Source organism: Scyliorhinus canicula, chromosome 13, assembly GCF_902713615.1.
Source record: "Scyliorhinus canicula chromosome 13, sScyCan1.1, whole genome shotgun sequence".
Taxonomy (NCBI): Eukaryota; Metazoa; Chordata; class Chondrichthyes; order Carcharhiniformes; family Scyliorhinidae; genus Scyliorhinus; species Scyliorhinus canicula.
The window spans coordinates 91,446,021-91,463,888 of record NC_052158.1 but is presented as its reverse complement, the minus strand read 5'-3'; the positions used below and the strand labels follow the sequence as shown (position 1 = coordinate 91,463,888).

At 42.3% G+C, this 17,868-nt stretch overlaps 1 protein-coding gene and 1 non-coding gene across 3 annotated transcripts in view; one reads left to right on the top strand and one right to left on the bottom strand.

Moving 5' to 3' along the window:
* LOC119976738 overlaps window positions 1–17,868 on the top strand; it is a 489,950-nt gene that overhangs the window by 241,956 nt on the left and 230,126 nt on the right. The window lies entirely within an intron of this gene.
* LOC119976891 lies at window positions 17,065–17,168 on the bottom strand. The gene has a single exon (XR_005463050.1). It is a non-coding gene; the product is annotated as a U6 spliceosomal RNA (small nuclear RNA).

Here is a 17,868-nt window from a genome sequence, read left to right as displayed (position 1 = left end):
AGTTCGGGTGTCAGCAATAGATGATATTGGGCAGTGTTACAGAGGTGGAAAAATTCAGTCTCCGTGATAGTACAAGTATGTGATCGGTAGCTCTGATTGGGGTCATGTGACACCAAGGTTATGAACAGTCTGGTTAAGTCTCAGACTGTTGCCAGGGAGCAGAATGGAGTCAGTAGCTAGGGAACAGAGGGGACTGTAAATAATGGCTTTAGCCTTCCCAATCTTTAATTGGAGGAAATCTCTGCTTGTACGGTACTGGATGTCGGTTAAGCAGCCTGATAATTTAGTGACAGCGGAGAAGTCAAGAGAGATGGTGATGATGTAGTACTGGATCTCATCAGCAGACATATGAACCTGATGTTAGATTGCAAATTCTGGAATTTTGTAATCAAAATCAAAAAATGCTGCAAATAAACAGCAAACCATTCACTGTAAAAGGGACAAAACCGGTTCATATTTTGAAAATGAAACTTTCATAGGAACAGAAATAAGCCAGTCAGCCTTGCCAGCTCTACTCCATTTCAGTATGTGTTTAGTTGAAGGCATATGCACATTTTCTCAATCTGTCAGAACTGCTGGGCATTTCTAACACTTAATTTGACCAGGGAAGGTACTCTGGTGCTTTGGTCTGACTACACAAATATGTATTATGAAGGATTGATGCAATTTGTTTAATTGAATCTGCTAGTTAGACAAGGATGGTGGTGGTATGGGGGGCTCGGTGGGGGCGGCTGTCTTTTGTTTTCATCATGGCACCGACCGGTGATCATGCAGAAATAATGATGCTCCCTTCCAATGTTAATCCTGTTCAATGGAAAGGGAAATCAGGTGGAAGTTGGCGACCCATATCTCCAGTTTTCCATCCAGTGGCAAAAGTTAAAATCTACTTGATTCTCATTTAAGTATTGGAATTTTCTGATGCAGTAGTTGAAAAGTGTATCGTGTGCTATTTTGTGCTGATGTTGATTGACCTCCAGTGTATTGTTTGCAGTCTGCATTTGCCACGTTTGCAACTATTTCAATTGGATCTTCTTCAGACTTTTCTCAGAATTTACATTTTAACTGCACCTTGGTTTTTCTTTTGGTGTCCGTTGCATCTTTGATCCTTTTCATGCACCTTTATTCCTCATTTTGCCCAACTTTTTGTTTATTTGTATTGTCATGTGAGAGTATCTTTAAGAAATGGATGTTTAAGCAATGTACCTTTAAGAAATTAAGCATCTCATATTACTGAAGTGATGTTAGAGTGTGGGTGGAGCTGGGTTTTTTAGCTCAGCAGTGTTTAGGTTTCAGTTTGAGAGAGAGCAGCTGAAAAGTGCCTGGCTGGTTTGCTGTGAGCTGTTTGAAAGGAAAAGCCAGTTTTGGGGAAAAGAGCTTGGGTGTGTCTATGTTTGCAGTGAGCTGGATCTGCCATGCTCTCTGCCATGAAAGACTATCTCTGAATCATTTGGGTGATTTAAACTCATAATAGTAATGTCTTTAACCTGATGTGTTTCTGTTTTAAGGTGTTAAGTCTTTTGGAGGTTTGAAGGAACATTTTGAGGGATTATTTAGTGTTGTATTATTTTCAGGGTTATCTTTGAAGTAAGGGGTGTTGAGAGATCCAATGTTTATTTTGAAAGGTTAATTTGAGTTCATGGAATAAACATTGTTTTGTGTTTAAAAACTCACGTGTCCATAATTGTACTACCATGCCTGGGGAACAAGCCGTGTGCTTCAAAAGCAACAATCCATTAAAGGGAGAAGTTGGTTGAACTCCATGATACATTTTGGGGTTCTGAAACTGCCGCTTCCATAACAGTATGGTTGTTTATATTGAAAACATTCTGTCTATTTTTACAGCAAGAAGTAAAAAGAGTAGCGCAAAATAACTGTCGTTTTGCCAGTCTTTTATTGTAAAAAGTCCTGTTTCTAATTTTTTGGGCACCTCACTGAGAAAGCAGGCAGGAGACATAATTTGTATCTGTCAAAGCTGCGTTTGACCTTTTAATTTCTTCTTGTTTATTCTGCCCCTTGTTTTTAGAAATGTAACTGAACTTATCCTCATTATCCATTTATTATCTTCACCTTGCTTCTCAGCAATACTGAGCTAGACACACACATATAATACCGAATAGTGAAGTAATTACACTGGGAGTCCTATTTTTAAAAGTTAAATCCAGTAAGATTTTATTTAATTGTATCTGACATTAACATTAGGAGAAAAAACAATCATCTCAGAAGCACTAAAACACATTGGGCTAGGTTTTCATTTCTAGGTCCTTATTCCACTGTTGGGAGGAAATACCAGTTAAGATCCACAGATGCTGGTGATTTTTGAGGAGATGGCCAGTTAATTGGCTGCATCTGGAAGCACTGTCCAATTATGGATAGAATTATGGATAGAAGGTGCACTGTCAAGACTGGAAGGTCAGTCGGACACCTTCCAACTCCACCACCAAAGATGGAGCCAATTTAGGTAAGAGAGGGGGACGGTACTTCAAGATGGAGGTGCTAGGCTGTCATCACCCACCCTAGACTTCGCTGCTGGTTGCAGTCCACATTACACCTACCCCCCTCCGCCTCTTATGTATCTGGGAATACATTCTCGCTGGTTCTGCGTCAAGTGACGTGTAGTGACATCAGCAGAATGTTTGCACAGGCTTTGATTGTAGGAGCAAAACCTTTTATAAATCTCTCATAATGTTTTCTAAGAATCCAGAGGGTAGACTGCTTCATACCTTTTCTCTGTGCGGCAACAAAGAAATATAACAGGAGAGAAAACAATCAGAAGGCCGGAAGTGCAGCCCCTAGGAGCAGGGACCCAAATATGGTGGGAAAAATGGGTGTGATGGATGTGTTTGTTGAGGATCATGAAACATGGAATTTATATGAAGAAAGATTCCAATTGTTTTTAATAGCTAATCAGACACCATTGGACCTAAAGCTCAGTTGGCTGTAATATGTTAACGCTGCGACGTAATCTTGTTCACCAAGCAAATCCAGGAGGCACGTCCTTCAGTGAATTCATGAAAATATTAGAAGGACATTTCCCTTCGAAACTGTTATTGATTCAACCGCCTTAGTCAGGAAGAAGGTGAAAGTAATTTACAGTTTGTAGTATCTTTAACAAGATTAGCTAGATATTGTGACTTTGGTATAACATATGATGACTCTTTGAGACAGGCTGGTTTGTGGGTTATGCAGTGAGGCAATTCAGAGGAAGCTGCTAACTGTATATGACTTAAGTCTAAAAGCTGCTGTGGAAGTTACCGCATCTATGGAGCTTGCAACAAAAGATACTGTGCAGATAGGGGCTGGAGCGAAGATCCAAAAATGGGTATCACAAGGAAGAGGGCTGCCAGGATGCAACCATGTCATCATTGTACCACAGGTTTGACACTCAGAGGGGGAATTCTAGATTAAATCGAATACATGCAAAACGGCCCCATTGCCAAGGCATATTGAGCTCCGAAAACTACTTCTACACCAAGAAAGTGCAAGAAGAACAATATAAGTTTACAAATTAGTGGATGAAGCCCAAGATCACTCACCAGACAGCGGAACCAAGCTACTGCAAGAGCTAAAGCTAGGTGTGTTGTCAATGCCGGGTTATCAGCAATGTTTTGGGGCAAATCCAAAACTTGAATGTCATGAAATTAAAATGGAAGTGGATACGGGTGCAGCTAGTCACTGATACTTGAGACAATTTATCATTAAAGGTTGCAGCATCTGCCTTTAAAACCATCAAATGTGACCCCAAGGATGTACACAGAAGAGGTTGCACCATTTCATAGAATTTCATTGCATTTACAGTACAGAAGGCGGCCATTTGGCCCGTCGAGTCTGCACCGGCTCTTAGAGCACCAGACTTAAGCCCACACCTCCACCCTATCCCCGTAACCCAGTAACCCCAGCTAACCTTTTCTTTGGACACTAAGGGCAATTTATCATGGCCAATCCACCTAATCTGCACGTCTTTGGACTGTGGGAGGAAACCGGAGCACCCGAAGGAAACCCACGCAGACACTGGGAGGACGTGCAGAATCCGCACAGACAGTGACCCAAGCCGGGAATTGAGCCTGGGACCCTGGAGCTGTGAAGCGACTGTGCTAATTACTGTGCTACCTGAAAAGGATTCATTGTGGTGAAAGTATAAGCAAATGGGCAGATGGAGAAGTTGCCTCTTCATGTTGTCCATTGAAAGTTTCCTACTCTATTTGCCAGAGCATGGTAAGTTAAGATTAGGTTTAATTGGGAAACAGTCAATCAATTAGCGGATTCAAAGAGCAACGTGCAACAACTTCTGAAATAGTATGAGTTTTTTTGAAGATTCACTGAGCTCTATGACTGAAGTTACTTTTAAACCAATTTTGTGCGTAGATCATTATCCACTGCTGCTGATTGAAGACTTACTTGCAGACTGAAAGGCAGAAATTCAGTAAAATTGATCTTTCACAGGCCTATCTGCAGATGAATGTGGCTGTCGAATCACAGCCACTACTCACCACCATAACTCACAAAGGTCTGTTTCATTATAGAAAACTTCCTTTTGGAATAACATCTGTGCCTACTCTTTTTCAAAGATCTGTGGATCAAATTCTAAGTGGATTGACATATTCATCAGCAGTTCAAATGAACAGGAACACTTGGAGAATTTGGAAGCTACCCTGAAGTGGTTACCGAGCCACAACCTGAGAATTAAGAAGGAAAAGTGTGACTCTTTCAAGTCATCCATAAATTACCTTGGTCATATTATCAACAAAGATGGTTTACACAAGAACCAAAGAATTATGCAGCAATAGAAGCACCACATCCTCAGAATGTGACACAATTAACGTTTTTAGGGTCGATCAATTATTATGGTAAATCTGTGCTAAATTAGTAACACGATTAAAATCTTTACATACGTTGCTATGTGTCAAACAGGCATGGCACTGGTCAGAAGAACGCAGACAAGAAGCTTCACTGAAATCAGCGCAGTTGATTCATTATAATCTGAAAATGAAGTTGCAATTAGTCTTGCACGTGATGTCTTCAGGAAAGGAACGATCGATAGCATTTTCTTCACCCACTCTTGCTCGTGCAGAAATGAATCACACTCAGCTAGTAAAGAAGCTTGGAGCATAATTTTTGATGTAAGTAGGTTCTCCGATTATCTTTATGGCATCATTTTACCCTTTTGACTGATCATCGACCCTTGACTACAATCTTCGTGCCATATAAAAGTACACCTTCTTTGGCAGGGAGTAGTTTGCAAAGATGATCTTTGATATTGTCAGCACACACTTTATGATATCCAGTATCGCAAGTCTGAGCAGCATGCAAATGCTGATGCTTTATCACAATTGCCATTACAAATCAAGCATGACCCAGAGGAAAATTTCATCAATATTCTGTATTTCTCACTTGTGGATAATGTACCTGTAACTTCATCTCAAGTTCAAAGATATACAAGGTCCAATCCAGTGATGGGGAAGGTGATGGACTTGGTATAAAAAATTGCTGTCAGTTGTTCAAAGGAAAAATCCAGACCTGAAGCCCTACATCACACAAAGACAAGTTTAAAAAAAAATAAATTTAGAGGACCCAATTCATTTTTTCCAATTAAGGGGCAATTTAGCGTGGCCAATCCACCTACCCTGCACATCTTTAGGTTGTGGGGCCGAAACCCACCTAAACACGGGAGAATGTGCAAACTCCACACGGACAGTGACCCAAAGACTGGATTGAGCCTGGGACCTCGGCGCCGTGAGGCAGCTGTGCTAACCACTGTGCCACCGTGCTGCCTTACACAAAGACAAGTTAACAGTACAGAATGAAGTTCTATTGTGGGGAATCAGTGTGATTATTCCTCTTCATTTGTGCAGTAGAACCCTTGACCAACTGCATGAGGGACATCCTGGTATGGTAAGGATGAAGGAATTGACACACAGTTATTTTTGGTGGCCAGGATTAGATGCCCAAATTGAAGAGAAATTTGGGGAATGCTAATTTTGTGCAAAACTAAGGAACACTACCATTTATATCTGTAGGAATGGCTGAGCCAGCCACGGCAGAGAATACACATTGATTATGTTGGTCATCTGGAGGGTCACATGTTCTTTGTGATGCACACTCGAAATGGCCAGAAGTCACAATAATAGTGAAATTACAAGGACTGAACAGGCCATTTAAAACCGAGATGAAATATTCACAAGATTTGGAACAGTGGAGCAGATTGTTGGGGATAATGGTATGCAGTTTACTTCGAAGGAGTTTGAGGATTACTTGAAAGGGAAGGGTATACATCAGGTCAAGTCAGCTCCATATCATCCAGCAATGACTGGATTGGCTAAACTTTTGGTGCAATTATTAAAGCATTTTATCAAAGCATTGAAGGGCGATGGAATATTATCAAGAAGAGCAAACACATTTTTTATAGGAACACTGTACATGCTACCACACAAAGTTCATTGGCAATGATATTATTTAAAAGGGAACTATGAATAAAGTTTAAGTTGATATCCACTTGATACATCAGAAATTGTCAAACAACAACATCAAGCACAAATTGCTAGGATGGAGAAAATCTCTAAAAATGTGAGGATTGAACCAGGGAGAGAGAGTGTTAGCTAGGAACTACACACTAACGTGAAATGGGTATCAGCTATGATTCCAGAAAAGACAGGTCCAAAATCATACACTGCACAGACGGTTGATGAAAGAGTTTGGCAATGTCATGCTGATCATTTTCTTGCTGCACAAAGTAAGTTTGAAGAAACTTCTCAAGTAGTTTTACCTTTAGAATATCTGGAGAACTATATTTTGCGATGGAGACCAGAGACAGAGATGAGTTTAGATTCCATTCTGAGGACTTTCAATGCCTATTGTGGCCGATACTGAAATAACGACTCAAGAAATACCATCTACAGGAAGGAATGAGGAAACTTCTGAGGTCACAAATAGCCGAGTTCAAGAATGCTGAATTCTCCCAAAAAGGACAGACGTCCATATTAAATTGTATATATGTACAGAAATAACATGTTGGATGAATGTTAATTGTTGTCATTGCACTAATGAGATAAAGGGAGATGAGTGTTATGTATCTGGGAATATATCCCTGCTGGTTCTGCATCACGTGATGTGTAGTGACATCAGCAGAGTGTTTGCGCGGGATTTGGGCAGATCACTATGTTGACTGTATGAGCAACACCTCTTAATAAACCTCTCTTGGTGTTTTACAAGAATCCAGAGTGTGGCAGCTCTATACCTTTTCTTTTTGCAGCAACAAAGCAATATAACACCACTCCACGCACTCGGGAAAGGTCAGCCCCCAGTTGGTTGGTCACCCCACATCTTTGCTGTGCTTAGACCTCAGTGAGGCGGGGGGGCGGGGGGGGGGGGGGGGGATGGACAGGGGGTGAAATTTCAGTTGAGATTTGGACTTGGGGCATAATAGGCCTTTTATTTACCCACTTGTGGGTGGCTAGCTGTCAGCGCATGACTTTTCTGGATTGAAAATGGCGCAGACGAGACCATGGCAGGTTGGTAATGTTGGCTGGTTTTTGTGCGCCCATCCGACTGCAGTCCCTCCTCTGCAGCCTTTTAAAAATCAACATTCCGAAAGAATCAAAGGATATTCAAAATCTAAAGATTCCATAATAGATGCCATTACTTGTATACATTTAATCTGTCATAGTGTTTGTCAAGGTGGAATTTTTCCCCCCGGCTATTTTGGAACATGTTAATAAATACATTAAATAAATTAAGTAAAATTTGAGCATAATTTTGTTTTTAACTACAATAAATATAATTAACAACGTAAAATATTCTTTCTATATGCAGAAAGAGGTATATTGTAATTCAGATGAAAGTTTGGACTAAATGCTGCATCTGTTTGAAATAGTACTGTTCAATTTAAAAATACAAATCGTGAACTTCTCTGGAAGAGAATAAATATGTGTAATTTCTATCAAAAAAGAAGTCATGTTTGACAAGATATCATTAACAAGCCACTTTGCTTTTAGAAGAGTTATCGTGGAATATTGTGGTTGTTATATTTTATTCATTATTATAATAACCAGCCTAGTTAAAAAGGAAACAGTAACGGAAACCAATGGTCCAAAACATTTGTCCACACACTCAGACCCATATTCTGGAGGCCTGAGGGTTCACCAAGGAACAGAAGAAAAGGTTACAGCAGATGCATCTGCTTGATGCTATATAGAAAGGGGCCAGCATTTGCTTGCTTCCAGTTGACACGAGGGACCTTCGACAATCTGGTTCCGTTCTATGTAATCCTATGAGTATTTATCAGAAGTTCTGAGAAAAATGAAATATTACTGCTCATAATCAGTCAAGAATGAAACTGGGATTAAAATTCTTAACTGCAGGAAGGTTGATGCTCTCAATTTGTGCGCAGTTAATTGATATTTACTATGGTATTTAGAATGTTATAATTCAACATTCTTTCAACGCTGTATGAATGGTAGCATCAACAACATCCCCATGGAGTGAGTATTTGAATTTACATGGTCTGGATTGCATGGAGTGTTGCACTCTTGGGCATGCTGGAGATTATTTGTAAGATAAGTATGATGAGCAGGTGAAGGTATTGTTAAAATGGTTCAATAGCAATGAATGTAATTAAAAAGCTAAATCCATTATGATAGGATTGCAGTATATGTCGATTTAATTGAAATGATTCAATGCGTGGTTTCAGAGGAGAGAGAAGTGCAGAGTTCAGAAAAACATTTGGAGAAATATGAAAGCAAGCAAAATCCACTGAGTAATATGATTGGATTGGGCTTGCTGTAATTAAGTTTTAAAGCACAAAAGCAAACTTTGGAGGAGTAAAGTGGTCAAGATTTGTTTTGTATAATATGCTCGCAAATCACTCACCTTCATTTTGTTTCAATTTGACTTCAGAACAGTATCCGTTGAGAGTTTTAGATCAAAAAAAATAAAGAAACACCTTGTCCTTTTTTTTCTTTAAAAAAAATAAATTTACAATCCTCAATTCATTTATTCCAATTTAGCGTGGCCAATCCACCTACCCTGCACATCTTTGGGTTGTGGGGGCGAAACCCACGCAAACAGGGAGAATGTGCAAACTCCACACGGACAGTGACCCAGAGCCGGGATCAAGCCTGGGACCATGGCGCCGTGAGGCAGTAGTGCACCTTGTCGTTTTTTAACCAGGCAATTGGATGAAATAGAGTTTAATCCAGAAAGAGATCAGCTTTGCCAACAATCCTGGATCAAACTCGGACTGAGTCATGGATTTTACGTAGTGGAAACTACAGTTAAATCATGTGATTGAATCTAAATTATGGTCGCTTCATGCAGGTACCATACTGTAATACAACTGCTCCATTTCAAAATCTAGCACGATATTTATGATAACCATAACAGCAGCATGTGTGTTTTTAAAGAAATTCTTTAGCTTGGGCTAAGTTTTATATACCTTATAAATGTAACAATTGGAAATACAACAACTTCTGGTTGCAAAATGATTCATCTATGCGCCAAATGAAACTATAATGTCATATTATGAGATCACTTTTGTTACATACTGAGTTATTACTGTTTGTTTTATTCATTACAGTTGACATATTAAGCTCCTGTATTTTGCATAAAGGACACAATATTGCAGCATATTGGCAAGCTGCTTTGCCTTTCACAGCTAATGTTATGTCCTAATATCAACCCCTCGGGATAAACACATGTATAAAGACTGGAAGCAAATGAGGCCCTGCAGCAGGTGGCCTTTTGCAGCCTAATGAATGTGGCAATCTGTTACTATCACTGCAGTGCTTTTTACCAGACAATTAGTCAACTAAGCGTGTAATTATTCCAGGCCAACAAGAAGAGGCTCCTCTCTAATTTCATCTTTTCATTGCTGTTTACTCACCCACACTCCCCTCATTAATGAGAGATTTTCCAGTCCACATTAATTGGTTTCAATAACATTCATTTTAGTTGAAAGGGAATGATTCTGTTAATTGGGAAGTGAAAGCATCTTTTCATTTCAAGTGCATCCTACTACAGTGAATAGACTCAACAGGTCTTAGCTAATGAAATTAAGTTACATAGCAACTGGAAAACAAAATTAAATGTGTCTACATTGAAGCATGTAGCAGAGCTCCTGACTATGCACTGACTATAAACTGTACAAAAAAGGACATAAATACAATGTATTTGAAGAAAGAAGGAATTATTCTTCAGAGCTTCTCAGAAACACAATTAACACTTGGACCTTCTTTCTAGTTAAATTTAATCAATACGCTTTTATCTGCGAAACAAACTGATCTCGTTGTTACTCTGCGGGTTAAATATTTTTTGGATTCTATTAAAATATTTTGTGTCAGTGTTTTAATCGAGCTTATTAGTGTTTTCAAGTAGTAGAAACATGTATAATAATAGTTGCCAGTTACTTTTGGGAATCTGTGCAAGTTCAGCCTGAAAGCGTGCAATTATCTTCCCTCTCAGGTGACTGGTAGCTCACAGGCGAAGTGCATCCTAGCCATATTAATTTGGCTCCCAGGGGACACAAATCGGCTGGACAAAAATGATCCTCGAATTTGGAACCAATTGCTACTAATTTGAAGACATTGCTTTGGAAAACAATAAAGAAAAACTATGGGAAATTGAACAGTCATGTTGACAGGAATTGCAGCTAGATTTAGGCTCCTGCGATTGCTCATGACATTCAAGTTGAAGGATGCGATTGGAAAACAATAGTTTGGGAACCATGCTTAGTATCCACGCTTCACCTATATGAAAATGAAATGAAAATCGCTTATTGTCACGAGTAGGCTTCAATGAAGTTACTGTGAAAAGCCCCTAGTCGCCACATTCCGGCACCTGTCCGGGGAGGCTGGTACGGGAATCGAACCATGCTGCTGGCCTGCTTGGTCTGCTTTAAAAGCCAGCGATTTAGCCTAGTGAGCTAAACCAGCCCACTGAGTGATAGGAAAACAAAGGTAGTTTTAAGGGATTTATATTTGCATTGGTAAACATTAGAAATAAGGTATAGTTTTAATTGAGTTTAATTTAATGTTTCTGTGCTGAAAGAGTAAAATCTATAGACAGATTCATGCTGGACAAAGGTGGGGATTGGTTAAGTCCCAACTATGTTTCTATTGTGCTGGCAGGCCTGCGGTGTGAAGAATAAACAGGCCAGTAGAGCTATGCGGGCATTGCTTTAACTCACAATTCCCAGACTTTTATTACAATAGCACAGACGTTTGATTTATCTCTGTTATCCCACTTCAAATCTGGTGACTGCAGAACACTTTGTTTACTCTTCCTTGATTCTTCTGAACAATTTGGCCTCTGCTCTCTTAACTACAGTTGTCTTAAGAAATTATTTCTGTCCCAATTCCCTGGTTATCTGGACAATAACTGGTACTGTTGGAAGCATGTATTTTTGCAGCTCCCATCATGTCCAGTCTTTTATCTGGCTGAGTTGAGAGATGTTCATTTCCCAGTGTCCGGTCTCCAACTGCAATATGTCCAGCTGAAGCTAAAACTGAAAAAACATTTCTATCCTCACAAGGGGTCACCAGTTATTGTCCAGATAGTCTGTATATATGATTGTTTCTGCTGAATTACTGGCACCATAAATTTCAACATTTTGCAATGCCAATAAAAAACATCAAAAAGTCTCTGTTTCAATTGTTGAATACTCCTGTTGATGATGGTTTGTTTGCCTTGAAGAATAGCCCACAGGCTTCTCAATTCCAAGATCAGCATCCTATAACAACAGAGCCCCCACACCCATGTCACCAGCATTCACAGCCAGTTTAAACTGTTTGTCATAATTTGGTGTGGCTAATACTGGCATTTGGTGTGGCTAATACTGGTGATGTGGTCAACGCAGATTTTAAATGTTGGAATGCAGTTTGGCAGTTCTCCATCCAGTTAAATGTCTTGATCTTCTTCAAGAATTCTGTTCGTGGTGCTACCATACTGTGAAAGTTCAGCACAAACAGATGTATGTGAACGTTGCGAGGGAGTGGGGACCCTGCAAATCACGTTCATGTTTTGGTCCTGTCCAAAGCTGGAGGAGTACTGGAAGGAGGTTTTCAGGGTAATCTCTAGGTGGTGCACATGAAACTGAACCCGAGCCCCCAGGAGGCCATATTCGGGGTGTCCGACCAGCCAGCGTTGGAAACAGGCGCGGAGGCAGATGATGCAGCCTTCGCCTCATTGATCGCCCCAAGGCGGATCCTGTTAGGGTGGAGATCAACCTCTACACCTGCGTGGTGGGGGGTCCTGCTGGAATTCTTGACGCTTGAAAAGGTCAAATTTGAACTGAGGGGAAGGATGGAGGGATTCTACATTTCATGGGCGTTATTCATTATGCACTTTCAAGAATTGGATCACATTGAACATTGGGGGGGTTGCTGGGAGGGTTGGGGGGAGAGGGACTGTATGTGTTAATGGTGACTATGGGTGATTCCTGATTCCTCTTTGTCATTTGTTTATGTTAACATGCGGACTAATGTTTGGAGGTTTGGTGGGAGGATGGGATCATTGTTATTGATATGGGGATTGACAATACATTCCTTATTGATTATTGTTTATTGTTGGGTGTAAATTTGGGAGACAATGTGAAAAAGGAGGAGAATTAAAAAATATTTTTAAAAGTTCAGCACAAACGTACGATAAAATCCAATAATTCCCAGAAATATTAAAATCTCTTCTTGTTGTCGGTTCTGGAAACTCTTGAATAGTCTGTTGTGATGAATGTGGGAATTTCAGATATATAGTGTACTCCATGTATTTTGTGCAGTAAGGGTTAAAGACCTGTATGTATGATAACCATAGTAATGTTTTTTAAAACTCCTGGTTTACAAGACCAGCAGACACTTTGGCTACAAAGGTGTAATTAAAGCATCGTAAGAATGAAATTATCATTCATTCCAACCATGTATATTGTTTACCTGCAGTAGGGCTAATGGAATGTTGTTTATATAAAGAAGGGTCCCTGGGGAGTGGCTAATTAGAGACAGCGTGTTTAGCTTTAGTAAGATGATGTAGTTAATGGGAAAAGTCGGGCTGAAGCAGTCAGGTGTTAAGTTTTGGAGTTCGGATTTGATCTGTCTGTGAATGGACGAGCAGTTTCTCTCAAAGCAGTTTAATCAAAAAAATTTTGTCTGTGAAAAGAACAGCAATTTTGGAAAAGGCTGGCAGGTTAAACAGTAGTGATAAAGGGGAGAATCTGCAAGCTAGTTTCCCGAAGAGCTTTCTCAAAACGGCCTGAGTGGAGATGACAGATAGCAGTCAGGAATTAGTGTTTCATTTCATCATTAAGCATTGTTTAACTGGTAATTGTAAGGCATTTCTTTATTTTTGTAATATAAATGTAAGTACCCTATTCTTTTTTTTCCAATTAAGAGGCAATTTAGCATAGCCAATCCACCTACCCTGCACATCTTTGTGGGTTCTGGGGCGGGAGGGGGGTGACCCACACAGACATTGGGAGAATCAGACATGGGGAGAATGTGCAAACTCCACACAGACAGTGACCTCTTCGGAGGCAGGATCGAACTCGGTGCCGGGAGGCAGCAGTGCTAACCATTGCGCCGCTGTGCCACCCAGCTATTTTCTTTATGATGTTAAAGTTGGTAGCGCTGTGTTAATAATAAAGTTTATTATTATATACCATATCCCCAATTGTGATTGGAATTTCTCCTGGAGCGAAGCATCCTTTCCTCATAGTCTTACAAATTAAATAAAACCTTGAGGTTTTGTCCGGTATTCCCAGAAACTGTTGGGATCTGGTCTGGGATGTATTTTTGCATCCTGTGGAGCCATTTGACCATGATGTATCCAAAACATGAAATTTGAACTTAAGCAAATTTGTTTTTTTCCAAATTCATGACGGGATTAGCCTCTTTTAAGCATTCGGAAAGTTCTCAGGGTGATGCAGATGTTCTTCCCGACTTTGACTAAACACCACTAAATTGTCAACGTACACCACACAGTGATTCAGTCCCTACATAACCTTATTCGTTAGTCTCTGAAATGGTGTGGGTGCGGTCTGAGTTGTTGGGAATGCTGGGTCTGCGAGGACTGCGTTTACCATAGCAGTGAGAGAGACAGGCTTCCAACACTTGTAGAAATGCAACTCTATTTTATTGAACTATGAACTGTTAAACATACTTGAACTGTGGGTTGACACTATGCTGAGTTGACTGGAGACCTGAGGCTAACCTGACCAGACTATCCTGCTACCACATGGTGGATGTTCGTGTTGCTGCTCACGGGCTCTGGCTGTCTCAGAGGCTGCATCCCAAGAGAGCAGGAAAACTAGTGCCCTCTGGCTTTATAGTGGCCATGTCCTGTCTGGTGATTGACTGCTGTGTTCTGTGTATTGATTGGTCATTCAGTGTGTCAGTCAGTGTCTGGCTGTGCACCATCATATACTTGTGTGTATATTATGACACGGTCTTCACTCCAAAGGGCATAACTTTAAATTCACAAAGTCCATTTTGCGTCATGAATGCTCAAATTTACTTTGCCTCACAGAATCACATTACCTCCCGTAATCCACACTCAGCCCTCTCAATGCAGCCATTCGTCTCCAGTGATGCCACCGGCTGAGAAGGTGCTGTGAGGCTGCCTAGCCAGAAGGTTAGTTGGAGGAACACAGCAGGACCCCTGACACCGAAGTGGGCAGAAGCAAATGAGAACATATCCCGTGTCTAAGCCCATTCCTTGGCAGATGCATTCAGCTCTATGTCAGGTAGGAGTCAGACATATCTCGGAGGAAGAGAGCAGCAAGCCTCTCTCTTCAATGTCATGTCAACATCATTCTCCTGCAAAGCACGGCCAATGAGTTTTGTGCCCTTCCCATGGAATCGGACACCACACTAATGCTGAGATAGCAATCCACTCATATGGAGATTTACTCACCCTCAGTCCATCTCATTTCCAAACCTAGCGGCTATGAGGCCTAATGGCCCAAGTGGATCCTGGCCATGGCCCAATGTCCTTCCTCCTCCTCCTCATCGACAGGTTCCCTCTTGCTGCCCTCCTCAACCTCCTCCTCATCTGAGGAGATGTGGTGCTTGTCCATCTCCTCTGGGTCCAGGAGGTCTCCCCTCTGCAGCGCCAAGTTGTGGAGAGTGCAACAGACCACAATACTCCGGGGCACCCTGTGGGGGCTGTACTGGAGGGCACTGGAACTGCATCTTCAACTGTCCGATTTTGGGTAGTGTTTTGCGATAGATAGAAAGCAAAACGTTGGAATAAATGGGTCCTTTTCCAATTGGTAAGCAGTGCCTAGTGGGGTACCTCCGGGATCTGTGCTAGGACCCCAACTGTTCATATTATATATTAATGATTTGGGCGAGGGAACTAAATGTAGTAGCTCCAAATCTGCAGATGACACAAAGTTGGGTGGGAGGGTGAGATGTGAGGAGGATGCAGAGATGCTTCAGCAGCATTTGGACAGGCTGAGTGAGTGGGCACATGCATGGCAGATGCAGTATAATGTGGATAAATGTGAGGTTATCAGCTTTGGATACTCAGCGAAACCTTGTTGTCCTGTGTATCAGTCGTTGAAAGTAAGCACACAGGTACAGCAGGCAGTAAAGAAGGCAAATGGTATGTTGGCCTTTGTAGCGAGAGGATTTGAGTATAGTAATAGGAATGTTTAACTGCAGTTGTATAGGGCGTTGGTGGGGCCACACCTGGAGTATTGTGTGCAGTTTTGGTGTCCTTATCTGAGGAAAAATGTTCTTGCTATGGAGGGAGGGCAGCAAAAGCTTACCAGGCTGATTCCTGGGATGGCGGGTCGCTCATATGAGACTAAATCGGTTAGGATGATATTCATTGGAGATTAGAAGAGTGAGAGATCTCATAGAAGTTTATAAAATTCTGACAGGATTAGACAGGGTAGATTCAAAAAGAATGTTCCCGATGGTGAGGAGTCCAGAACGAGGTATCATGGTTTGACGATAAGAGGTAAACCTTTTAGGACTGAGGTGAGGAGAAATTTCTTCACCCAGAGAAAGTGACTCTGTGGAATTTACCACCACAGAAAGTAGTTGAGGCCAAAACATTGTGTAGTTTCAAGAAGGAATTAGTTATAGCTCTTGGGGCTAAAGCGGTCAAGGGATATGAGGGGGAAAGCGGGATCAGGGTACTGAACTTGATCAGCCATGATCATAATGAATTTCGGAGCAGGCTCAAAGGGCTGAATGGCCTCCTCCTGCTTCTATTTTCTATGTATATATATATGGGCCCTAACATAGAGGTAATCTGTCATCTCACTAAAGCATTTGTGTGTGGCTGACTGGGAGATGCCACACAGATGCTACCCAGAAACGAACTGCTGGCATAGAGATTCCGAGCGGCGGTGACTTTAAGGGCCACTGGCAGTGGGTGTCCTCCAATGCCATGTGGTGCCAGCTCTTGCAAGACTTGGGAAAGGTGCTCCAGTGACCTCTGGGACAGGCGCAGTCTTCTTGGGTACTGTGGTTCCACCATCTGAAGATAGGTGGACTGACGTTGGAAACCCTTGGCCAGTACGGCCACCAATGGGGCTCCGCCCTCTGTGGTGCTGATCCCTGTACAGCTAAGGGCCCAGGCTGCCCCTCCTCAGCACTGATCCTGGCTGTCCTGTATGCAGCAGCACGTCTATGTCTCTGTTGTTACTCAGTTGCCATGAGCTGAAACGCTAGCTTGACTAGCTTCTCCAGAATCACGCACTGAAAAGAGAAAGAAACCAAAGTGAGTAGTGAGGATTCCTGAGAAAGACCTTCAGTCATTTACTCCTCTGGGACCTCCACCATGCATGTCCCCTTTTAATGAGTGTCTCTCCACTCAGCCTCACACCCTCTCCTCTCACACTGGCATATCCCCACTCCTACCCTTTCCAGGACAATCACAGCCATTTCCCAACCTCAAGCCCAAACACTCGCCCACGACAAGGCTATTGAGTGAATGCATGGGACCCGTGTCTGCATCCTGACGTGGAATCTCACAGAAGCCCTTATCATGTGTGATGTAAACTATTGATTAAGCATTGAGGTTCATTGGTTGGCACTGAACTATTTTGAGTAAAACCAATTATACTAAATTAAAGAAACAAATATGGAATGCTACATATTAGCATGGCCCCTTGCGCAGGGGCCATGCTAATCTTCTCCGTATTACTGCAATTTTAGTATATGTGCATTTGGAGCGAGCACTGGTCGGGACTGAACTCTTGTGTAAAACCAGATAAACTAATTAAAATAACTGAGAGACAAAGGGCGAAATTCTCCCAAAACGGGAGAAATCGTCAAACTGCCGTAAAACCCGGGCGGGTTTTACGGCATCGCGCCCCTTCCCGACGGGGGACCGATTCTGGTCCCCCGTCGGGGCTAGCAGCCCGACGTCGGAGGCTTCGACAAGTCGGGTTTAACGAAAATCGTTAAGCCCGCTTGTCGGACTTAGCGCCGGCTGACGCGTCATATGACGTCAGCCGCGCATGCGCAGGTGGGAAGACTCCACCCGCGCATGCGCGGGTGACGTCATCGCGTTTTTGCGCGAAACCCGCGCATGCGCGGTCCGGGTTGCCCCTCAGCCGCCCCGCGTATTGATACTGCGGGGCGGCGGAAGGACAAATAGTGCGCGGGCATCGGGCCCGCTGCCCGCGATCGGTGGGCACCGATCGCGGGCCCATGGCACCCTTGGCACGGCCGTGGTACTGCCGTGCCAATCGGTGCCATGGTTATTTTTTTCCAGGTGGTCACGACGTTTTTACGAACGGCAGGACCAGGTGTGTTTGCCGTTCGTAAAAAGGTCGTAAAGGGCTGGGACTTCGGCCCTTCTAACAGCTGTGAATCGCTGCCGGCCGTAAAAAAACGGCGGCAGCGATTCGTGTCGGGATTTCGGCGGGGGGGGGGA